Source organism: Micromys minutus, assembly GCF_963924665.1.
Source record: "Micromys minutus genome assembly, chromosome: 20".
Classification (NCBI taxonomy): domain Eukaryota; kingdom Metazoa; phylum Chordata; class Mammalia; order Rodentia; family Muridae; genus Micromys; species Micromys minutus.
Window position 1 is genome coordinate 2,573,522 of NC_137955.1, and position 25,837 is coordinate 2,599,358.

At 40.0% G+C, this 25,837-nt stretch overlaps 1 pseudogene across 1 annotated transcript; it reads right to left on the bottom strand.

The window, feature by feature from the left end:
* Positions 1-14,020: 14,020 nt before the first annotated feature.
* LOC308433627 (phosphatidylinositol-3,5-bisphosphate 3-phosphatase MTMR2-like) lies at positions 14,021-15,735 on the bottom strand (annotated as a pseudogene). Its single transcript has one exon. The product of its transcript is annotated as a phosphatidylinositol-3,5-bisphosphate 3-phosphatase MTMR2-like (transcript).
* Between the last annotated feature and the right edge of the window lie 10,102 nt (positions 15,736-25,837).

The following is a 25,837-nucleotide window of genomic DNA, read 5'->3' on the forward strand; positions in this document are numbered from 1 at the left end:
GGTCCCTATTAGAGCAAAGCTGGAGCCCTTTGGTTCATGAGATATTCTTTATTGCCCATTAGTTTATGACATTACTATTAAATTCATATGCCATTTGAACTAGTTTGATCTTTATGTATCTTCTAAATTGTATTTATGGCATGTTAGAATTTTTCTCTTGACAGTGCATTCAGAATTATTTTAAGGCTAAGGAAATCTTTGATGGTTTATAATACAGTGGTCTCCGATAGCGTGTCCATCAGAAAGAAGCCTTTCACTTGGCACCAATTCTCAATGATCTCACTGAGCTATTTAAAGCTTGGTGAAAGATCCCAGAAAACTGCTGAAATGCCACCCTGGAGCTGCTTGGAAGATGTAACTCAGATCCTAAGAGAACAATAATTGCCACAGTCAAATCACTTGCCTTAGCTATGTCTTCTTGTTGTAATAAAATACTTTGACAAAAGCAGCTTAGTTGGAGAAGAGTTGGCTTGTTTTGTTTTGCATTGTTTTGTTTTGTTTTGTTTTAGATCACAATCAGAGGTTACAGTCCACCATTGTAGGGGAAGCCATGGAACTTGAAGCAGATTGTCACATCCATAGTCAAGAGCCAAGAGGGAAAAGGAATGCATTCAAGGTCACCACTATGCTTGGTTTTTTTCATTCTTGTGCAATCCCATGCTACAAGCCTAGGGAATGGTGCTACCGTACATAGGCAGATTCTGCCACATTAACAAACTTATGATAATTTCTCTATAGACATGCCTCCAGGCCAACTAGATCTTTTGTTGCTAGGATATTACCTTTAGACAATCTCTCGGATACTCTATGTGTACATATCTGCTTTCCTATGGCCTTGCTTATCACTAAGAGAATTAGGAATCCTGCCAATCCTGTGCAAGATTTATTGGTTCCCCATAATACCAACACTAGTCTCTCCTTTTCTCATGTACCAGTCAAGAGGGATTTGAAGGACTATACATGTTTATTTATTCTAATTCCATCTGCAAATATTGAGTATCTATGAAATTATTTACCTCATGCTAGATAAAATGGCAATCAGATACAAAAAGGTAAGTGATCGCCTAGCATATAATGGAACCCAACTGTGTAACTGAATAAAATATAGATTGATATAAAAGTGATATTCAGCCAAGAAACTATGAGCAAGCCCAAAGGATGGATCATGGAAGTTGGGGAAGGTCATGGAATTTTCTGTCAAACGGGCTATGTGTATCCCCAGTTATTACTAGCTTTATTATCAATAGTTAAATAGATATGGAGATTAAATAAGAACTTAAATAAATGGTTTAGAATAAGACACGGCAAATAAGGAATATTCAATAAAAAACATTGCTTTATTGTTATTATGACCGACTTTATAAATGCTAAAAGAATTCCGGGGGGGGGGGGGTGAACACAGTGGTTTTGAAGTAAGAAGTTTTGTCCACTGTGAAGAGGTCATCCTTGCAAAGGAGAAGATAATGAGAATGAGCATGCAAATCAATCAACTAGTTGCCCAGAAAGGATGGGTAGGCGAGGAGAAGCTCTTAAATTGCTAGTCTCTGGAAGCTTTTGCTTTTCCTCTGCAATTGCCAGTAGTGAGTGGTAGCATAAGGCACAAATAAACAGCAGCAAGTATACATATCAGTCTCTGTACTGGCCTAGGATAGCAGGACCCTTATTGTAACCCTTAAGTGTAACATTCTTTTCAGGGAGGCAAGAGTCAGTGACACTGTTCACTTTTGGTGGAGTCCAGTGTTGTGGCTCCTAGCCTAAGATCCAAGGTACTCAACTTTGTTCCTCACAATACTTGAAGGTGCTCAGCTCTCTAGTACTCTTCCTGTGACTAGGGCTTGCAGTTTCTCTTCTCTGTACCTTATTGGTACTGTCACTTATTCTTTTTAGTTATCTTTTTTGCTCTCTCTTGTCCCATCTTTCTTCCTACTATTCTTTCTATATTCTTTCTTCTTACTATTCTTCTTATATTCTTTCTCCAAGTTGGCTATAACAGGACCTATATCTGTGTCCCTATCTAATGGAATGCTTATGAAAACTTCTAGGCCCATGCAAGATTCTGAGCTGCCTGGGAAGTAGGAATATGTCCCTTGTACCCCTAGGACCAATCTCCCTTTCTCATAGTTTAAGTGAGAAATGTCCCCAACAGGCTCAAGTGTTTGGATACTCAATCCTCCACTGATAGTAGTGCTTGGAAATGTTATGGAATCTCTAGGAGTCAGAGCCTTCCTGGAGGAAGCGTATGAGTGTGTGCTTTGAGGACCCAGAGTTCACATTTTCTCCTCCTGTCTCCTGTTTCTTTACAAAAATATTTCCAGCCATCTCTCTGCTCCTGCTACCATGCCATCCAAATTTTTCCTACCATGAGGCCTCCATCCCTCTGAACCCATATTTTTTTCTAACATATACTCATATTTATAGCTAACATAAACCCATTATTTCTTAAGTTTTATTTAGCCTTGGCATTTTATCACAGCAACAGGAAAGTATCTCAGAGCATCTGATGCCCCTCTGCTTTCACAGCTATCTGCTAATGCTTTGGCTGTTGTTGTCCTTGCTGTTCTGCAATGCTTACACCTCTCCCCACAACTTCCACCTTTCTGATGTCTTTGCTACCACCATTGCTCTATGTTGATCTTCTTTCCTATTGCCAGCTCCTCTTGCATTACTGAAAGTAGGCAAGAAAAGACCATTCTGGAGACCATTAGGCCCAAAAAAATGTTGCTCAGACTCACTTGGCGGAGTCACTTGGAGGCTGGGAGACCACAAAAAAGCAGGACAAGGGAGGATCTCCTCACTTAGTAGCTTGTTTATATTTCCTGAGAGAGAGTGCTAGGACCAACCACAGACATTTCTTTGGACAAACCACTGTTGTTTGGTTCGGGTCTATTGCAGACAGCCATTTGGCCAATTGCTGTCCTGTTCCTAAGGACCAATCATACCAATCCCTTTGCTACATCATCATTAGAAGTTTCCTTAATCTGCTAAATAAATGACTGCAGAGTCATTTAGGCTTCACTGAAGCTTGATATTTCAAAGTTGAGCACAGTTTTATCCAACCCCAGTGAGGTGCACCTCTGATGTCAGGCATTCAGCTTCAGTCTTCATAATTTTGTCTTTAATATCTATAGAGTATTTAAGGTGACTGCATAATCTCCACCAGTCTCTAGTGTCTCTGGAATGTTTAAGATAGCTGTATAGCTCTGTCTATCTACAGTATCTACAGAGTGTTTGAGACATTGGATGGTGGAATAGTGAGGGTGCCTATTTGAATGACTGTCCTTTGATCTAGGCATAAAGGAGACCCCAACAGCTTCTAATTAGGGAGTCAAGTCTCTGTCTCTCATCATGTCTGCATATTTACAGGAAAGTAACCACCTGAGGAGTACTTATAATTTATAGTATATTATAGTATAGTATAGTATAGTATAGTATAATTGACCAATTATTAATTAGTTAACTCTGTGTTACTCGTGATCGTAATAGGTTTTAAGAGTAACACCTGTACTTTTTGTTTGGGAGAGTTTGGTACCCTTGCATGTTTCAAGTGGGATAAAGAAAGTGTTCCTAGGCAGTGTTATACAAGTCAAAGAAAATCTTAAGTAGCAAGGAGAGAACATTTTTAGAATAATGTTAGGCAAAAGGTTTTTTGAGGGTCTGTGAGGAATGCAAAATGATGGGGGTGGCACTGGATTTGGCTAGAGGCAAATCCTCCACCCACTTCTCTCAGGTGGCCCTCTCAGACACTTTCTCCACTGACCAGCAGGACATCTGTGAAATGGGTTTGAAAGCCTTCATGGAGTCACTCTGCCTCATGTGAGCAGATGAGGGTCAAAAGAGGACCTCTGGCTACAGCAGGAAGCTTTGTGACTAATATTCACCATCTTTGACCTACTGTCCTATCTGTAACCATGGAGTATGAGACTCCAGGCATTTGGTCAGAGAAAAATCCAGACAGCCGAAGAGAGATTGGGGACGTCATGTAGCATCTGAAACTTTATTGTGGATTTCTCCTCTTTATATAGATGTTTTGGTAAAGGCCTGTTCATTTACCCCATGTCAGTGCTAGAGTATTGTTGACATCAGAAATCATCCCTTTCCATACCTCTTCGGGTACTCATTCAGCAAGCATCACAGACTTGCCAGTGCATTTTTCTGTTTAGCTTCTAAAGCAGTTGTCTTCTTCTCTGTATTTCTTACTAATTACAGATTATGGTAAGTTTCCCCCACTCACAGAAAACCCAAAAGGCATTAGCTGTCTCCATTACCAACCATAGGCTTGTGCAGCTGAATGGGAAAACGGCTGCTTCAGCCAAATTGCTATTTTAAAAGAATGATTATGTATCCCTCGAGGATTTTTAAAGCATGTTTCTTGATAGCCTTACTGAGAAGAGAAAGGATAAAACATTTTCCATCTAAATAGGTATGAAAAGCTCCTTGCAAATATATCTCTAAGGCTCAGAGCTAGGAGGAGCTACTACCTGGGCTTTGAAAACTAGGTAGTGCTTGATATAAGTAGTTCACTTCCTAATATCCACTCTCAAGACCCCAATAAATGTGTTTTGTTTTATAAAGGACTTAAGGTAGATTTGGGTATTTTTATTGTGGACTTGTAAGTCATAGAGAAGTAGACTACAATTTCTGTCCACACAAATCAACCATGTGTTATTATCAGAGAGAACAAGCTCTTTGGTGAAACATTATTGTTTTATTGCTCCACTCCTTTCTTTGAAAATTCATCCTGTACAAATGGAAAGGGTGATACTTACCTGCCATCTCTCTAGGTGAGGAAGAGCTGTCTAAAAGTGAGGACGAGTGGCTGCAGCAAACTCCAGAGGACTGAGTGAAGCAGAGCTGTGCGGGGGCGGGGGGGAGTGGGGTCTGATTCCAAATTTGTTTGGAAATTGATATTATTTAGTTTCTCTGTTCTATTTTAAAAACCATTGTTTCCTTTGTAGCATTACCTCCAGGCAAGAGATAAAAGGGATATTTTATAACAAATAAGATGAGCAAGAGTAACTGTGATTCCCACTATTTTAAATGAGGACATGGTCTTCCTGATTCTTCCCTCCTGGAGATGATAAAGAAATGAATGGTCCGAAAATTTCACATCCATTAGAGAAGCATGAAGAAGTTCTCATTATTACTAAGTATCAGTGTATTCAAATAATTCTTAGGATTGAAACCTACCAGTGGCACTGCAGTTATGAAAGAGGTGGCTCCTTTGCCACAGATGTGAATGTGTTAGTGTTTTTGCCTCATGTAGGAGGTGGAGGCAGATGAGCACTGGGACTCAGAGTCTTTGAAGCGGAGACTGCAAGACAAAGGATGATATGGTTATAGTTCATTAGCACTCCCTAAAATAGACAAGAAGGGTTCCCTTTCTCATTTGGGAAAAACAAGTTACTTCAGGCATCTTTGCTTGAAGCACGTTTTGTCTGCACAGTGGTAGACAGTAAAAGAAATCCTAGTCTAGTGACCTTAAAGTTTAAAAACATTAACCTACACAAAAATGTATAATTCAGCTTTTAACAAAACAAACAGAAAAACAAGATAAGCTTTGATTCTGTCTGTAAGGAAAAGATGACGGGGCACCAATGAAAGGAAATGTAACTGAAAGGAAAAGTCACGGTGCACCAATGTTGTGAAAAGATGATGTCCCTGGTTTCGGCACCAAAGTTAGGGGAAGGATGAAGAGAGTGGGGGGCATGTGACCCATGGAGGTGTGGCGAGGCCTTAGGGCAAGGGAGATGGCTCTGAGGGACCCATGTTGGGAATCCCTTCCCCATGAGGGACCACCCACACAATGGTATAGTACAGAATAGAGTTTATTCAGGTCATGGGAGAGTTAAGAAGGTGGTAGAGGCAGAGAAAGAGAGAGAGAGAGAGAGAGAGAGAGAGAGAGAAAGAGAGAGAGAGGGAGAGAGAGAAGTAGAGGAATAGAGGCCGGCCATGAGCATGTGGAGGGAGAGGGGGGAAGGGAAGGGAAGAGGAGGGGTAGGGGTGGGAGAGCAAGGCTGCAAGAACACAAGAGCAAGAGAGAGAGGAGGGGTCAAGCAGCTCCTTTTATAGTGTCAGGTAACTGAGGCAGAGCATACCTGGCTACTGCTGGGTAATTGAGGGGTAGGGTATACCTGGCTGTTGCTAGGTAACTGAGGGGTGAGGTTTACAGAATCCCAACATTCTCCCATTTTTGTTTAATTACAAAGGAAAAATTAGAGGCCATGGTGGACCAGGAATAGGGAGGGTTGTTGTGATCTCTTGACTGCTTCATGCTTGTTTGGGGCAATGTTTTTAGAGAGGCCAGAAAAGTGGAGGTAGGGATGTTTGTCCAGTCTTAAGAGTTGGCTGTTTCCTTGTTGTCCAGGGTCTGTGGAACCATCTGAGGATAGGTCAGAAGTAACAGGTCCAGTTGAAGCATCTGTGTCTGTGAGAGAAGGCTGAAGCATCTGTAGGTTGCTTCTCTGGAGCTGTTCTAGATGTAATAAGCACCTGGACTCGACAAAATACTGGAACACACATATGTATACATTATAGGTAGAGATTAAGTACATTTGGTTTGGAAGAAAAAAGATTTTTCAGGAGCAGTCTTAATGCTGCCATTCCTACCCTTTTCTTATAAAAAGGAGGAAAAAAGGGAGGGGGAGGCTGATGGTGAAAGGGGAATAGGGGCATTGAGTCTCATTGGCTACTTCCTGCTGTCTTGGGGCATTGTAAGGGGGTGCAGCTGGCTTTCACCATCCGGATCCACCTGGCAGATGTTCACATCAGGCTCCTCTATGGACAGTGGCTGGTAATCCTGTAACAGGAACTAATTAATAGTTTGATTAGAAAATTTTTTGTCTGTCATTGAAGTAGACAGAAGATTGATAAGGTTCAGAGAAAATTACTATAATGTGTCCCAGATTTTTTAAAACAGATTGATATGCCATGAAGAGGGATAGGGGAAAGGTGTGGAGTCATGGCAACATCAGAGTCAGGGCAGCTGAATGTTGATAGTACTTACAGGGGGGACACTGGCTGGTTTTTTAGAGTTTACATTAGAGCTTACCAACAACTTCTGTCTCCCACCTGAGATCTCATGGATCTTGTATGTGGTAAAAGAGCTGCAGGTGTCTCAAGAATCACCTTAAAAGGGTCCTGGTAGGGTCTAGTAATTGAATGACAACAGAAGAATGATTTTTAGCAACATACCCGGTGGTCTAGCTGAGAAGCTGGTAAAGGAAACATGTTTGTGTTAGTTAGTTGACTGGCTAGAAGAATCAGAGGGGTTGCTAGCAAGCTTGGGTTCAGGCAAATGGGGCGGGGAGCAAAGGAAATAGAGGCTCCCAACTTAGCTAGATCTCTTTCCCAATAAAGGGGCAGGACATGTTGGCACTACCAAAAGGAATGACTGAGAGGTACACCCCTAAAAATGTAAGGGAGTACTGGAATCTGGCGAGGAAGGTAAGGTGTCCTCTTACCCAACAATAGGAAAATGGAAGGAAGAAGTAGGTCCCCAAAACTCCGTCAGGACCAAGAAAGTGGCCACAGTCTCCATGAGGAAAGAGATGGGCTGCTCACATACCATAATAGCTACCCGTGGCTCCCTGTTCGTGATGAAAGTGGTCAGCTAAAGCGAGTCTGGGCCTCTTCAGTTGTCCATAGCCAAGACTAGAAGGCTGGAGGGTTATTTGGGCGTGATGTCCCTCTGTCTTGCATGACACAGGGCAAAAGACAGCCCAATGTTCCTCTAGATCATACTTAGGACATGGTCCCTTGGCTTGTGAGGGCTGGAGCAAGCTTTTGCCCAATGAACTGTTGACCACATCTGTAGCAGGGGCCCGGTGGTGTAGCAGTGGCTGGGGCTGGTCGGGAAGCCTTTGCTAGCATATGGTATTTGTGAGCCTTTTTACATTTCCCATGGTACACTTTAAAGGCCAGCACCAAGATTTCTGCCTGTGGAGTTAGGGGTCCCCTTTAGCTTTTAAGCTAGTCTCTTATGTTGGGTTAGCTCTGGGAAAATAAATAGGTCATTAGAAGTCGTTTACATGCCGGGTTTTCAGGGTCTAAGTTAATGTCTACCTGTTTGATGGATCTTGTCTGCATGCATTTTTTCTGCTCCCGAGCTTGCTAGCTTTCCTCAGGAAGTAAATTACTAGCGAGACTCATAGTAAAGCATGGAATATCAGGCTATAAGATTGAGGTGAAGAAGAGGGCAGATAGGGAGGAACGGGTCACCGGCAGTGGTGCTGGAGGCCGGGTGTCTGACCGTGGAGGGGAAGGTTTTGAAAGGCTGAGAGTAGAATGAGTAGAAGCTGAGGTAGAGGTTTGGATTTTGTGGTGGAGAGAGGATGGCTCATTGGCTGGATTGAGAGCTGTGGTGTCATCTGCCTTACTGCCTCATTGCTAAAAGGAGGTGAGTGGGGCTACAACACAGAGAAGGATTAGAGCGGAGATAAAAGCCTGTGCATAGGGAACCTCTTTCTGTTTACCAGATGGTTGGCAGTATGAGTGAAGGTCTCATAAAATTAACTAGTCGAGAGTGCCATTTTGAGTCATTATCTAGTGGATACTGAGTCCAAACATTGTTGCAGAGGTGTATCAATTTAGATGTCTTTAGCTGGGGTGTTAGTGTTAGAGATTTGGAATTTTTCCAAGAGATATCCTAGTGGGGAGCCTGGTGACACCTTTTGAAACATTGAGTTGTCCATTGGGAAGGTACAGAGAGGGTCCATGGAGCTATCCAAACCAGCGTCCCAGTGGATAAAACTCGGTAGGAAAGTTTTGCCTATGCGCAGGTGTCACAAGTCGTCACTCGGACTCCTGGTGGCATCGCCAGATCCCTTGCCAGGCCTGGTCTTCAGCTGAGTGAACCGGCTGCTAGAGCCCTGGGGAAAGGGATAAAGTGAAGGGCATTCCCGATGGGACCTTCTCAAAAGTCAATGTCTGTCTCAAAACTGTGGCTATAGAGAATTAACCCTCTTTGACCACAAAGGCTGGCCAGGCCTTTTTTTGGAAAATCGGGGATTCTCTCTGCCAACTGGAGTGACAATCTCTACCAATTTGCCGATGTTTATGCGGGAATCTTAGCCATGATCTGGTATCAGGAAAGGTGAAACCCTGTGGCATTTGGCTTAACTATCTCAGTGGCCTACGTGGCAAGAGCTATAGTCATGTAAAGAAAGAAAAATTCTTAGATGTACATTTGAAACCCACATTTGAAATCTAGAGGAATCCCACCCTTTAGAATAGGTAGTGAGCTTTAGGCAGATGTACTTCTCTGGGTGGAGTCTTATTTGGTCCATTGGAGGTAGATCTGATCGGGTTTTCTGTAGCCTATAAGTTTATAAAAGAGATAACAACATGAGTTAACAATGTAAACATTTTTAAGATGAGTCTTTATGGAGCAGAAGGAGCAAGAATTATATGTAGTAGAAAAGGAAGTTTAGCAAGAGGAAACATGAAGCATTAATGGAACCTGAACTTACATAAGAAAGTAACCATATATCTGAGCTACTTGTTAGAAAACAGAAATCTTTCTTTAAGTTGTTAAGCTACAGTTACCTTAGCTGTCAATGCACTCAGAAATCTGGCTTAGAATAAATAAAACTTTAATCTAGCAGGCAGAATAAGATTGAAAATAATAAAGGGAAACAAAACATGCACGAGACAGGCACTACTGCACCAGGTGAGAAAGTGCAGTTGGGGCACTGGAGGCACTCACATACAGGGAGGGGTTTGGTACTGTGGCAGCAGGGCAAGGCTAGTGGTTCAGGCCAGCGGGTTCACCACCCCGCCCCTCGGTGGGCAGGAGAGTACCTGTACTGCCACCATGGCAAGGGACCACTTGTGTGATCTGCTAGGCAGATGGCTGCTTACTAGGAGGTCTGCTTTCATGGTTTCCCTAGGGACTGCCAGCAGGGCCAGGGTCCCTGCAGAAACCCAATTGCCACCATCCCCACTGGCCCTGGGAGTAGTTAGAGCCTGGGGCACTCGGCCTGCCCTTGGCTCCTGCAGGCGCTGTGTCCCAGACCAGATGCCTGCCCCATTGGCTCTAAGTAAGAGTCTGGGACAGATATGGGGATGGAGAAAGCACAGGTGGGATGGGAACAGCTAGGTCTAGCAAATGGTCCCAAGCAGAGGCTAGGAGCAGGGCCAGACCTTCACACAGAACAGATAGCTAGGAAGGGAGTGCAGTTTATTGGTTTCTGGTCACTGTAAATTAAACTAAAGCATCCCAGGAAATAGGGACAAAGGTGGCAAAGACAAGCCCATGGGTGAGGGTAGGGATAGCTGCCATGGGGGCACTAAACTTGGAGGCAGTGCTCCACAGAGGTGTCCCATGGGTGAGCGTCCGCAATGGGGCTATATCGGAGGTAGTGCTCCACGGAGGCGGCCCATGGGTGAGAGTCAGCTATGGGGCTAAATCGGAGGCAGTACTCCTCGGAGGCGGTGCTCCAGAATGAGATCCAGGTCCGGCCTGGGTCTAGTAAAAAGAGGGGGGTGGTCCCAAGGGCAAACGTCCTAGAATGAGCATCAGTAAAAGCACCTGTCCTCAGGGGTAGCTCAGGAACACTTCCCTGGGACCTCATGGATGCTTACTCTGACCAGTGTGGGAAGGGAGCTTACCGGGTCTTGGGCTAATGATCAGGATTCGAACCTGCATTTTTTTGAGTCGCGCTGGCACCAATCCAAGGTTGTTAAAAGTCACAGAAAGGAAAGAGATTATCTGGTTGGGAGGAAATCTAATCTCATATGTGGCACCAATGTAAGAAAAAAATGACGGGGCATCAATGAAAGGAAAAGTCACAGAAAGGAAAAGTCACGGGGCACCAATGATGTGAAAAAATGATGTCCTGGGTTTCAGCACCAATGTTAGGGGAAGGATGAAGAGAGTGGGGGGCATATGGCCCATGGAGGTATGGCGAGGCCTGAGGGCAAGGGAGATGCATCTGAGGGACCCATGTTGGGAATCCTTTCTTCCTGAGGGACCAGCCACACAACGGTATAGTACAGAATAGAGTTTATTCAGGTAATGGGAGAGTTAAGAAAGTGGTAGAGGCAGAGAGAGAGAGAGAGAGAGAGAGAGAGAGAGAGAGAGAGAGAGAGAGAGAGAGAGAGAGAGAGGGAGGGAGGGAGGGAGGGAGGGAGGGAGGGAGGGAGGGAGGGAGGGAAGAAGAGAGAGAGAGAGAGAGAGTGAGAGTAGAGGAGTAGAGGCTGGCCATGAGCATGTGGAGGAAGAGGGGGGAAGGGAAGGAAAGAGGAGGGGTAGGGGTGGAAGAGCAAGGCTGCAAGAGCACAAGAGCAAGAGAGAGAGGAGGGGTCAAGCAGCTCCTTTTATAGTGTCAGGTAAGTGGAGCAGAGCATACCTGGCTACTGCTAGGTAATTGAGGGGTGGGGTATACCTGGCTGTTGCTAGGTAACTGAGGGGTGGGGTTTACAGAATCCCAACACTTTTCCTTTTCCTAGCACTTTCCTTCATACATTTTCAATCTTCTGTTCCTAAAGAAACATGCAATTGCTAGCACTTTGGACTTTTCTCTAGATATTGACACATCTAGGTTCATGCTATACTCAGATCTGGTTAAACCATTTTTAAAAAATCTTTTATAACAAAGATTCTGGAAGGAATGTCTTTTTTAAAGAACATACCATGGTCAGGTCCCCTAATCTTGAGATCCTGGTACTGATTATGTACAATCCCTTAAAGCATTTCCTCACTACCTCTAAGAAATTAGTTTTTCATTATTTTCTACCCTGTATTGTACAAGTCTTGAGTTAGTTATACTATTACTTCTCGGGTTTCTGACGGTTATTTTTGTACTCATTTGAAAATATCAATACCTAAAATTAGGTCCTACATTATAGGCTGTTCTATATATAGCAAATAAAATCTCCTGTCATAATTACAAAATAATTGTGTGTCATAAATAAAGAAATAAAATTTGTCCCCTACAAAGAGCAGTTGATTGAATGCTCAGCATTTATAAACTGGGGAAATGCTTGGGGTGGGAAGACAATATCTACTACTGCTAAAGAACACATTTTGAATCTTATTTATTTCAATGACAGAGTCTACAAAGATGCAGTCAACTTATGATTTTAATGTAGATATGATAATTTCATTATAGAGAATGTACCTTGATATATAAATGTAATTTCATTGCAGGAACAAGTGCTTTCCATACCAAGGATTGTTTGATTAGAATTTTAAAAAGCACTTTGAGAAACATATAATATGATATTATGAAAGTAAACTATAAATTATCCACACATTGTGGTGCTATATGCAAGTTACTGTAAATAGAACCACTTACGCTAATGTGGAAACATGTAGATTACTTGAAATAGAAAGTGTGTGAAAATGAAAATGCAACTTACTCACAGATGTACAATGCAGCAGAAACAAGACCAAGGTGGAAATTCATAGCACTGAATATGTTCTTCAGGAAAAATATCACTTGAGTCAAAACTTTAAGCCCCTGCCTGAGTAAAAAGGAAAGAGAGGAGCAGACTAACTTGAAAGCCAATAGAAGGTCGAGAAAATTGAAAATGATAAACAATCAGGAAAAAAAAGAACATGGAGAACATTATCTGCTTCATTGACAAGATCATAAGCACCAATGGGCTTTTAGTCAGGCTATACAGAAAACAGAGAATGTGAAAAAGTAAAGTGTATTATTAGAAGTAGAAGAACATTAGTATAGATTTCACGGTCAGTCAGAGGACAATGTAAAAATACCGCAAACTGTACTTTGCCCATACATCTTTCAAAACTCAGGTGAAATTGCTTGACTTTTAAAGAACATCTGCTAGAACTCACACAAGAGATGTTCTGAGTAGGTGTACATTTTGTGAAGAAATTAATTAGTACTCTATAGCTTTTCAAAATATACATAACCATGCTATATGTTCACTGCTAAATTCCACCAAACACTTGAGGAAATTCAACCTATTCCCTACAAACTCTTCCAGAGATTTAAAAACTTAGAAATAGAGAAGATGTATCATCATTTAGGCATTACCCTAATAATGTAAAGGAAATTTCAAGAAAATGAAGTACAAGCTAAAATCGCTTATGACTAGGAATCTGAAACTTTTCTTTTTTTTTAAGGTTTGAAGTCATTTAATTAAAAGACCAAGTGGTAAGAAGCTCATTTGTTACAGTACATTACATATGGCTTTTATGCAGAGTAAAATAGACACCAGGAGTCAACTGTTCACACCAGCACCGAACTCAGGTGAGCAGAGAAGCCTTACTTGCTGGCACTGAGAACATGCAGAGTGTTCTTTGGTCAGGTGTTCATGTGAGATTTAAATATAGCACTTAAAGTCAGACATTTAAGTTTTTAAAAGTACTGTATTAAAACTTGCCAATTAGCATTAAGATAAAGTAGAGTAACAGTAAGGTTTAAAAATGTCTTATGTGATGTTTGTGATCAATATACTGATTGAAATTAGGCTGATGGGTGTGCAATATTCTTTGAATTCCTGGATAACAGCTTCTGCTTTGTCCCTTCAACCCCCTAAAGAACATATATAAGGCATAATTTCCTAACTGCTGTTGAAAATACGCTAATTACACTGTCAGCAGCATTTTAAACTACTACTATGCCATAATCATCTGAAGACAATGCTTTCTACTATATTATATTAAATACCACAAAAAATTGAGATCAAGGCTCAGTATGTGTGCTCTTGAGTGTAAGGACAGATGCCCTTCCTCTCTCCCCTCCTAGAGATCTCACCAGGTGCTCAGAGTTTTAAGACATTTTTGTTAGATGAAAAACTTGCTCCTGGTGCAAATGTAGGACCGCAGTATTTTAGTATTCTTTGGGTGACTTAAGATTAGTGTCATACTTTTAATTACAAATGAGATAATGTTCATTGTCACTTGCACTTTATGTTCTAAAATCATCTAAGAGAGATTTGAAATAAATATAGCATTTGAAGGACTCTCCCATAGATGGGTTTCAAACATGGAAGGCTTTCTATCCAGAAGGTGCTGTGTTCCTGGCAGTGATGCCCTGGCCTAGTCCTTTCATACAACAGTTTGGACAGGAGTCACATACTGTTCAGGAGAGCTGGCTTTCTCTGAAGTTTTCTCTACTTTCCTTTGAAGCTCTGCTTTTTTGGCAAGAAGTTCTTTTAATCTGCTGTGGATTGGTTCCTGTGGTTTCATCCGGGGGTTCCACCTTATGTAATATCCCACCCAGAGCTCTAGGTGGCGCATGCTGGCTACTGGGTAAAAGACATGATTGGAGTAGCTCCCATAAAGAGGATTAGTGAAGTTTTCCATCTGGCTGTTTATATAGGACCACAGTGACACTGTCTTCTTAGGAAGATACCCTTTCCCCCTCTGCTGTTCACTGTTACAGAGGAATGTCCCAAACAAACAGCTATACAAGTGGTCCAGGATGGTGATGAGAAAATACTCAATGAATTCAAATGCGATGGGAAACTGTCTTGCCATTTGCCAGACACAGTCAATAAATTGAAAGAAAACAGGTGATCTGTCTGCATCTGCATGGTTCTTTTCTCCATGGCCAACTCTTAGTTGGAAACTATGTCCAAAGCTTAGCCACTCTTTCTCCACAAGGACTTCAAATCCTCATATGGTTCAATAGTATCCATCCAGCATGGGCATAGCCGGGGAAGTGAGTTGAACCCTGCGGTCCCATCCATCACTGCAATGCACCACCACAGACGTCTTCCCAAACCTTGTCAGCAATCCTAAGAGCGCCTGCAAGAATGAGCTTAGTGTATTCCAACCAGTGTGTAGATTCTAAGTTAGACAACTAGTGAGTTTCCTCAGTGTTAGGGTACACAATCTCTTTCAGCTTCCGTAATGATTCTTTCGTAACATGGATATTATGAATATCCAGAAAAACGAGTTCTGCATTTTGATAGGCATCTTCACTTTCATAACCTCCCCCCTTCGCCTTCTTCGCAGCAGCACTGACACTTGGCTGAGCATCAAATATAAATATTTTGTGAAACTGGGCACTGGAATCCATGATGGCCTGAAGATACTTTTCATCTTCTTTTCTGCGCTTCCCACTCACTCCAACCATGGGCTGGCTGCAGCGAGTGACTGTGGTTGGACTTTCAGGGTGAATTCATGATAAAACTGGGATCTGGCCCAGTGACCTGAAGGATGTCACTCTCTTTAGCTCCTCATCAGGAGTGTTTGCTGGCACAACCAAGAGGGCAGGATATGTGTCACAGAGTTCATAGCGTTCAGTTATCTTTGTTATCCTCCAGCTTTCATTTGGAATTCCCTGCCTTCTGTACTCTAGAAGGGGGTCATACAGTCTCCACCCATTTTCAGGGAATACTTCATTATACTCAGAAGCAAAAAGAGGCAAGCATTAGACACAGGAAATGCATATTTCATTAGATTCTCAAATACAGATCTTCTTGTTCGCCTCTCTGGTTTATGAGCTAATCGTAAATTTCTGATATCCTTGCACACAGTTTTCAGTATGTAAGAGTTTTCACCTCGGCTAGATGCACCACCAATTTTTTTCTACTCTACTTATCACTCCAAGAGAAGCATCTAGAACAAATGAAGGGTCCCGTTCCATGCTCTTGAAATACAATCTGTAATTTGTGACAATCAGCGTTCCTTGTCACAGCACCAGTGAACAAACATATGTAAGTCACATCTTTAGCCATGTCTTTAATGTTCTCTCCAGGAAACAGGGCTGATTCCTCCATTTCTGCTAATTTGTTTCCCTCCCTCAGGACCCTCAAATCAGGAGAAAAGTTTTCTGCAGAAGTTGAAAAAGACTCTGAAGATATGGCAGAAGCTGATTTGGTATGAACTGAGTTCTCTGACTGAGAAGTGGAAGTAATTATAATTTTTGAGATGCTTTATCTTCACTTCTGATGATCTTAAAATGCCAATTGTTCTTAACACATTAACTGGACGGTGAGTCCTCGCTGGGCAGCTTTGCCGCCAGGAGCTGCCTGCCGATTCTCTCGCAGCCCAAGCTCTTCTCCATGGCGCTAGAACAGGAGGCCGCTGCGACTTCCGCGCCAGGCAGACTACGAGGCCGGAACCGGCCATGTTCCCCTCTGAAACTTTTCAAATATTTGGGACGTACATGTATTTGACATGTGATCCCAACAAAAGATTGTACAAAGAATTCTAAATTACTACCAAGAAGGAGTACCCCATCTTATGTGAGCTTGGTTTAACATTTAGAAATCAGTTAATGAAATCTATCATATTAACATGCCCAAGTAGAAGACTTTATGGTCAAACCAAAGACAAACAATCTGAAAAAAATCAAATACCTATGATGAATAATTTCAGTTAGCTAGTAGCAGAGGAGAAATTCCCATACTTGATAAGTAATAGTGATAAACTCACTTGTAGGTCACAGTCTAATTTTTAATGAGAATCTTGAAGCTTTCCTATTAAGATAATGAACAAATAAAATCTCTCCTTATCACTGATTTACAACACCATGCTCTAAAAGAAAATATTTCATATAAATATGACAAAATATGTATGATATCCATATAATAAAAACTACAAACTCTGGTTAAAGAAATAGATGAGGATATTGCCTGTGTTCATTAGTAGAAGGACTCAATGATTTCAAATATTCCATTCTTTACAATTGAATCTATAGCCACTGGGTAATCTTTGTCAAGTTATTTTGTGTCTGTCAGCAATCTCACTCTAATATTTATATAGAGAGGCTAAATATCTAGAGTAGTAGATGAATTAGGTAAAGCGGAGAGACTTGGAGAACAGTCACATTCTGATTTCAAGTTATAAATTTCAACAAATACAGTAACTTAAGACACTATACTGTTGGTGAAAGAATAGAAAGATCAACAGAGCAGAACAAAGGCCTCAAAAGTAGAGTAGCATAGCATTCAATTCAGCATTGGCAAAGAAGTAAAAGCAATATAAGGAAAATATAGTTTTTCTTTTCCCTTTTCAGTGTGTCTGTATTTCTGTGGGTATGTGTGTTATGCACAAGTCATTTGTGTGGTTCCAGGTATGTCTTGATACATGTTAAGACCCAGAGTTGTAATTGGGAATCATCATTATTTGCTTTTCTGTTCACTATTCATTGAGTCAGGACCTGCTCCCCCCAGCTGACTCATGTGGCAAGGCTTCCCAGCCAACACTTTCAGGATCATTGGTCTCTGCCTTTTAAGCTTGGAATTAGTTAGAGACTCAACAGCGCATGGCCACCCAACAGTAACATGGGTTTTGATTAACAAACTCTGATCTGCGCATTTTCATGTTTAAGTGCCTTAACACTTTAGTAGTCCCCACAGCCTAAGCAATTGAAGGTAATTCTTCTTCCTTCCTTCCTTCCTTCCTTCCTTCCTTCCTTCCTTTCTCTCTCTCTCTCTCTCTCTCTCTCTCTCTCTCTCTCTCTCTCTCTCTCTCTCTCTCTCTCTCTCTCTCTCTCTTCCCTCCTTATTTTGCTGCTATTTCTTCTGCTACTTCTGTTGCTTCTTCGTCATCTTTATCTTCTTTTTCTCCTTTTTTCTCCCCCTCCTCTTTCTCTTTTCTTTTCTCCCAACAAATAATACAGAGAATACTGGATAGCAACATAGAAAAAAATTATTGTTGACACAGACCTTTTTTCTATTATTAATTTAACCTTAAAATGAGTGACAACATGTGAAAAATCATATACATCAAAGATAACATGGAAGAAAATATAAACAATATTGGATGAAGCAATGACTTTTTAGTTGCAACATTAAAGACATACAATGATTAAAAAAAGAAGAATTAATAAATCAGAGTTCATTGGAAATAAAAAAATACTTCATCAAGGACAAAGCAAAAAGACTGAGAAGACAACCCACAGAGATGAAGAAAACATTTGCAAATAATGATAGATGATAAAATATCTACTAAGCAAATGTTGAAGAGCTCTTAAAAATTCACATTTCAGAAACTGATGTTTAAAAAGGTATACCAGAAACCATTAGAAATTTTATCAAAGAAGCTATACATATGCAAAATAAGCATATAAAATATGTTAAAGAAAATATACAGTAACTGACTGATTCCAGTGCACCCCTATTGGTGGACAACTACAAAGAGTGATAGTATCATATGTGCAAGAGAGTATGGGCCAAAGGCATTCTCATTTATTGTGTTTAGGAAATAAAAATAATGTGGCCTTTTTGAAATATACTTCAACAATTTATTTCAAAAGTAAATTTACTCTTCTCACATGTATGAGGACACTTATGTTACCACTCTAGTTGTGGCCCTGATATTAACCCAATAGAATTAAAAACTTAAATCTATATAATAATCTGCACAGGATTGTTTATAGAAATTGTATTAATGTTACTAAATTTGAATGCTCCCAAAAATACTTCAGCAGGTTAATGGGTACATAAATTGTGTTGATTCTAGACAATTGCATGTTACATAGTGTTAAATGAGCTGTCAAGTTATGAAAAGACATGAAGAGTCTGAAATGCTTATTGCTGAGAAAAAGTGTTTTGAAGAGGTGATACACTGTCTTACTCCAACTGCTTGACTTTGAGGAAAGGTAAAAGCAGGACTGTAAGACCAGTGGTTGTAAGGACTAGGGGGATGGATGGATAGAATATCTGGAGCACAGGATGTTTTTAAGGTGGTTAAAACAATTTTTTATTATACAATAACAGTGTTGACACATTATTGTCTATTTGTGTAACCTGGTATTAAGGATATGTTATAACATAATGGGGATGCTAATGCTGTCAGAGGCTACATATGTATGGTGATATACATATGTGGAAACCTCTTAACCTTGGCTCAGTTTTATTGCGAACCTAAGGTTGTTCTAAGAAGTAAAACTCATTTTAAAATGCTTCTGTACAAAGAACATAATTTCACGTGTCTTAAAATGGATGAGCATTACATTATAATCTAAAGTACAAAGTAAATATGTAAGTGCATAATGACACAACCAATGGTTGAACAAGTGAACAATTAATTTAAAAATAAATATTTTCCCTTTCAGAAGAATTCATTGATTACAGAGGAACTGATTCTCTAAGATACTGAGCACAGGTTCTTTTATCTTGAGTACTGAACTTGGTCACCAGTTTAGGAAGAGTGGATAAGGAAAATAACTAACTTGAAGGCAAATAAACATTATCATGGCTGACAAAAATTTGCATCACCCATAGGAAGCCATGTTGATAATATGCATTTTCAGATGAGACGACTATAGCAGTCTCATTTATTTTTTGAAAATCATGAAATATGAAATAGATATTAAACAAACCTGGGCAAGAAGGGGAGCAGACCAACTGTGTGACCAATATTCTTCAAAATTGTATAGACAATGAAAATAAGAACAACATCAATAAACAGAACAGCTGTGACTAGAGAGAGACACAGCTGAATTTACTGGGAATCTTGGAACAACAAAGGGCATTGTTGAAGAAAATGAATGGCTTTATGGCTATGGCTCTGTGAACAGTATTATGCCGATATCAACTTCTGAATGTTGACAAATGTGCTGGCACTATATAAAATAGTAGTCTGGAGAAAAGATATGTCAGTGTTTTCTGTATGTTGTTTCATAAATCTAAAGTTATTAACATTTTATCCCAATGAGGCAAAAGAAAGAGTATGATAATATGCACATATATAGAAGTTGCAGAAAATTAGAGGAGAAATTAGGGAAAATTTTCACCTATAAAATGTGTGATTGGGGGTGGAATGGAAAAATGTTAAAAAGGCATTGAAATTGGGAATTTATTTTTATTTTATGCCTTCATTGCCTATTTGATTCTTCAAAAGTGTGTTTATCTTTTTACTTTTATTTGTATATGTGACTCTTTTCAGTCTCCTGTGATTGTCAAACCACTCTCTTTTTTTTACAGCCTTCTTCCTGTCATCATTGTGCCTAAGAATTGCTGAGGACATGAAACCACACAACATCCAGGGAATTCAATATTTTCTCCTTCCAAACAATATACCCTCACTCTATGCTGTATTTGAAGGTTGAGGCTGTGTCACCTCAGATATATGTGTCATATTCTAAGGTTTTGGGAAGATCCCACAAATCTGTTACATCCATTAAAATTTAACTGTGTTCTTTGCTAAAGACATGCCTTAGTCAAAGCATGTGTGCTCTGTGCCTAGTCTCCTTTATGAAAAATAAGTTCAAGTTTGTACTAAGGTTAACTCACTCAGACTAGTAAGGTCATAGTAAAAATGATTTGGTTTGTACCAGCATCATTTGATTTTATGTATTGGTTTGGAAGATGGTACCTTCTGTGGAAAAACTGCTTCAAATTGTGTAGAAAAAGAAGATAATGGAATTGGCTGAAAGGTGTTAAGCTTCTAGCTATTTTGAAAACTTATAGTTCATGAAAAGTGAAGTCATGTGATATGATTTTGTCAGAAATAGAGATCAAATCCAATCTTTCTTTTTTAAAATGTAAAATTGTAATGTTTAATGTTCGTATACTTTATGATACATTCAAAGATTTTTGAGTGTGTTTATATTAAAAAACAATATACACACTTTTTCTAATGCCTGGGCTTAGAGCAAGGGTGGGATCATGCTTAATTAGAAGGAGATGTTATAGAATAAAGAAAGGGTCTATGTCAGCTATACCACTCCTGTCCATATACCCAAAAGAAGCTCCAATATCTAACAAGAACACACACTCTACCATATTCATAGCAGCCTTATTTATAATATCAATATGTGGAAAACTCCCAGATGTCCTTCAACAGAGGAATGGATACAGAAATTGTGGTACTTTTACACAATGGAGTACTACTCAGATATTAAGAACAATGACTTTATGAAATTCCTAGGCAAATGGATGTAACTTGAAGCTATCATCCTGAGTGATGTAATTCAGTCCCAAAAGAACAATCATAATATGTACTCATTGATAAGCAGTGAGTACAAAAGGCTCGGAATACCCAAGAAACAATGCACAGAACTTATGAAGCTCAAAGAGAAGGAAGGCCAGAAGGTGGATGCCTCAGTCCTTCTTAGTAGGGAGAACAAAACACTCATGGGAGGAAATAAAGGGACAAACAGAGGACCAGGGATTAGAGAACAGATCATCTAGAGATGTCTGAGGCCAGCTCAGATAACCAACAGATTCCCCCAGGGCCGTAGTGAGTACTGAAAGAAAAAGGAGACATGGTTAGTTAAAGCTGCATCATGACTTTGGCTGGCTTGAAGCCTAAGCCTCATGGAGGAAGCTGAACTGCAGCCTTGTTTATTAGTCCTCTTACAAACCGATGTAATTACATGCAGAAAGATAACATCAGTTCTGAGATAGGGAACAAGCAAGTTAACAATCAGAGATCCTATAACTGTCTTTTTGGAGACCAGGTGTGAAGATCAGGGACAAATGGTGATCAAAGAGGCTGCTACTGCCTACATCTGCTGAGTATGTCCTGTCCTGAGCTACATTTCAAATGTAAATGTACCTTCCTGGGCTTCAGTCCTAAGCATTTTGTTCTGAACTTCAGTGCAAATGTGCTTAATTCTAGCCCTTACAGGGCACAGCACAGAAGCCAGTTTCCTGCCTATGATTGGCTTCAAGGTGTCCTGAAAAATTAATATTTCTCTGCCACCAATCGACCAGAAGTGTCAAAAATGTTCTACACACAGAGACTGCCTCACCTAGGGATACACCCCATATGCAGCCACTACACCCATGCACTATTGCTGATGCCAAGTAGTATTTCCTGGCAGAAATCTAATATGGATGCCTCCTCAGAGGCTCTGCCAGTGCCATACTGATACAGAGGAGGATGCTTGCAGCTAACCATCGGACTGAACATGGGTACACCAATGAAGGAGCTAGAGAAAGGGCTGAAGGAGCTGAAAGGGTCTTTAACCCTATGGGAAGGACAAAATTATCAACCAACCAAACCCACCAAAGTTCCCAGGGACTTAAACACCAACCAATGAGTTTGCATGGAGAGACCCATGGCTCCAGGTGCATATGTAGCAGAGGATAACATTGTCTGGCATTAATGGGGGGACAGGCTTTTGGTCCAGAGAAGGCTTGTTTTCCCTGTGCAGGGGAACAGCAAGGCACTGAGGTGGAAAGGATGGTTTGGAAAGAGAACACCTTCATGGAGGCAATGGAAGGAAGAGAGAGATGGGATTGGAGGAAGGGGATAAAATCTGAAATGTAAATACAGAGACTATCCAATAAAAAAAATTAAAACAAAACAAAACAAAACAATGTTGTCCATATATACAATGGGTAGCTTTTTATAGATTAATGGGCATGAAAAATTTTAATGTATAGTTAAAATTAGTGAATTTTGGATCTCATCTCAAAAGCATAGGTCTTAGAATTTTCAGAGGTTATTCATTTAACAACTTATCATCATCATTATAACTTTTTTGTTATTACTATGTGGGGGGGCAGGGGGTATGTGCTATGTAAAACATGTGGTGGTCAAAGAACAATTTGATTTGCAGGTGTCTGTTCTCTTTATACCATGGCTCTCAGGATCAAACACAGGTTTTTAATCCAGAAACAGGCATATTTTAACCCTGAATCATCTGCCTTGTCTCAAAGCTATTATCTTTTCTCTTTCTTATTAACTATTAAAATTTTAATTAAACTATAATTACATAATTTCTCCCTTCCTTTCCCACCTTCAACCTCACCTTTGTCTGCTTTCTTTAACTATTTCTGTGTCCCCTTCCCTTTAATTCCACTCAAATTCATGGTCCACTTTCTACACACACACACACACACACACATACACACACACACACACACACACACACACACAAAACCACCAAATTATACACAAATATTGAGGTACTGTCTGTTGCTATGTATTGGAATGCTAAATTCTCTACTTGAAGGTGTAGGCCTATGGGTGAATCTCACATTTACCAGCTTTTGTTGTACAAACCTTGTTTCTTTATTTAAAACCATTGGTTAAATAAAAATGGCTGCAGCCAATTACTGGAGAGATTAGACATAGGTGGGTTTTTTGCTTAACCTGGTTAAGCATGGAGAAGAGAGGAGAATGGGGAAGAAAGAGGAGAAGGTGCCAAGAAAAGAGAGATAGCCATGAGCATGTGGCCAGGAGAAACAGCAAGTATTTGGGGTATACCACTGTGGAGGAAGCCAGGCCAGCTGTTGGGAAAGTAGATTGGTGTTATCCTCAATAATTGTCAAAACCAAATTAAATATCATAGTCCTAATCTCATTTATTATTAAGCTAGTTAGAGATAATTTTTTATTGGTTGTATCACACAGAGATCCATAAATATATAAATAATTTCTGCTGAATTCCTCTAATTTGCTTGTATGTATATGATCTGGGAGCTGAGCACTTGGTATTGTATTATTAATTAGGAGGCTTGTCTCTAAGGAATAGTCTTTTTATCCTAGATTGTATCTCTTAGACATTAGAGAAGTAGCCTCTCCCAATTCCCCATTCCCTTACACCACCCTGCAAGTAGATATGCTAATCTGTAAGGGGGATTGCAGGAAGATTACACAGAGGCTATTTCTGAAAAACAGGTGTTTCAGGGGTAGATCTTTCACATTTTCTCCATAACTTTATATTTTCAGTTTGCTTTTGTTTGGGTTGATTTTCTTTTGATAATTTATTGTATTTTTTGCAGGCTTTATAGAGTGTGTCCTGTATTAGGCTTTTTGTTTTTCCTAATCGATCCTGAGCTTTTACATTACACTCATAAATGACAAATAAAATTATGAATATGGTTGGATTAGGGCTCAGATTTTGTTATTATGTTGTGCTTTTTTAAACCACTTTATTTCAAAAAGCAAAGATTAAATGAACAAATTTTAAGCATTTTTGCATAAAAGTATACAATTATATGAATACATTTTTGTCAGTGCTTGCTTTTTTTTTAAGGTTTGATAGTGTGCAATAAGATTGTACTCCTTACAATGAGCATAAAGTACATGTAAAACAAGATGTAACCTGGAATTAGTCATAGTTTTCTTGGTGTGTAAGATTAAGCATAATGGTTTTTTCTTTTCTTTTCTTTTTCATGAACTTCATAAAATCTGTGAGATGTTTCTGGGGTGTTCAGAGATTTCTGGGATTAGTATCCAATTATCAGTGACTGCATATAATGTCTGTTCTTTTGTGACTTGGGTATCTCACTCAGGATGATAATCTCTAGATGCACCAATTTTCTTAAGAGTTTCATAAAGTCATTGCTTCTAATAGCTGAGTAGTACTCCATTGTGTAAATGTACCACAATTTTTGTATCCATTCATCTACTGAAGGATATCTGGGTTCTTTCCAGCTTCTACCTATTATAAATAGAGCTGCTATGAACATTGTGGTGCATGTGTTTTTGTTGTATTTGGAGAATCTCTGGGGTAAATGCCCAGAGGTAGAATAACTAGGTCTTCGGGTAGTTCTACGTCTAATTTTCTGAGGAATCGCAAGACTGATTTCCAGAGTGGTTGTATCAGTTTACAACCCCACCAACAGTGGAGAAGTGTTCCTCTTTCTCCACATGCTCTCCAGCATCTGCTGTCCTCTAAGTTTTTGATCTTGGCTAATCTGACTGGTGTGAGGTGGAATCTTAGGGTTGTTTGGATTTGCACTTCCCTGGTGGCTAATGATGTCACGTACTTTCTAAGATTCTTTTCAGCCATTTGATATTCCTCAGTTGAGAACTTTTTGTTTAGCCCTGTACCCCATTTTTAATAGGGTTGTTTGATTCTCTGGTGTCTAACTTTTTGAGTTTTTGTATACCTTGGAAATTAGGCTTCTGTATGATGTGGGGTTGGTAAAGATCTTTTTCCACTCTGTTGGATGCCATTTTGTTTTATTGACAGCGTCCTTAGCCTTACAGAAACTTTGCAATCTCATTAAGTCCCATTTGTCAATCATTGACCTTAGAGCACGAGCCATTGGTGTTCTTTTCAGGAAATTTTCTCCTGTGCCTATGTATTCTAAGGTTTTTCCTACTTTCTCATATAGTAGTTTCAGTGTACCTGGTTTAACGTGGAGAACTTTGATCCACTTGCACTTGAACTTGTACAAGGAGATAAGAAAGGGTCTATTTTCATTATTCTGCATGCTGAGTGCCAGTTGGACCAACACCATTTGTTGAATAGGCTGTCCTTTTTCCATTGAATGTTTACAGCCCCTTTGTCAAAAATCAGGTGACCATGTATGTAGGAGCTCATTTCTGGATATTCTATTTTATTCCATTGATCCAAGTACCTATCTCTTTACCAGTACCATGCAGTTTTTAGCACAACTGTCTTGTAATATAGCTTGAGGTCTTGGATAGTGATTTCCACAGATGTTATTTTGCTGTTGAGGGAGGATTACACTATTCTAGGTCTTTTGATATTCCAGATAAAATTGCACATTGCTCTTTCCAACTCTATGAATTACTGGGTTGGTATTTTGATGGGAATTGCATTGAATCTTTAGATTGCTTTTGGTAGGATGGTCAATTGTACAATGTTGATCCTTCCAGTCCATGAGCATGGGAGATCTTTCCATTTTCTGAGATCTTTCTCGATTTCCTTCTTTAGAGGTTTGAAGTTCTTATCATACAGGTCTTTTACTTGCTTAGTTAGAGTCACACAAGGTGTTTCATAGTTTTTATGACTATTGTTAAAGGTATCTTTTCCCTAATTTCTTTCTCCACATGTTTACCCTTTGAATATATTAAGGCTACTGATTTGTTTGAGTTAATTTTTTATCCAGCCACTCTGCTGAACTTATCAGCTGTAGGAGTTTTCTGTTGGAGTTTTTGGGGTCTCTTAAGTACACTATCATGTCATCTGCACATAGTGATGATTTCACTTCTTTCGTTCCAATTTGTACCTCTTTGATTTCCTTATATCTGGTATCTG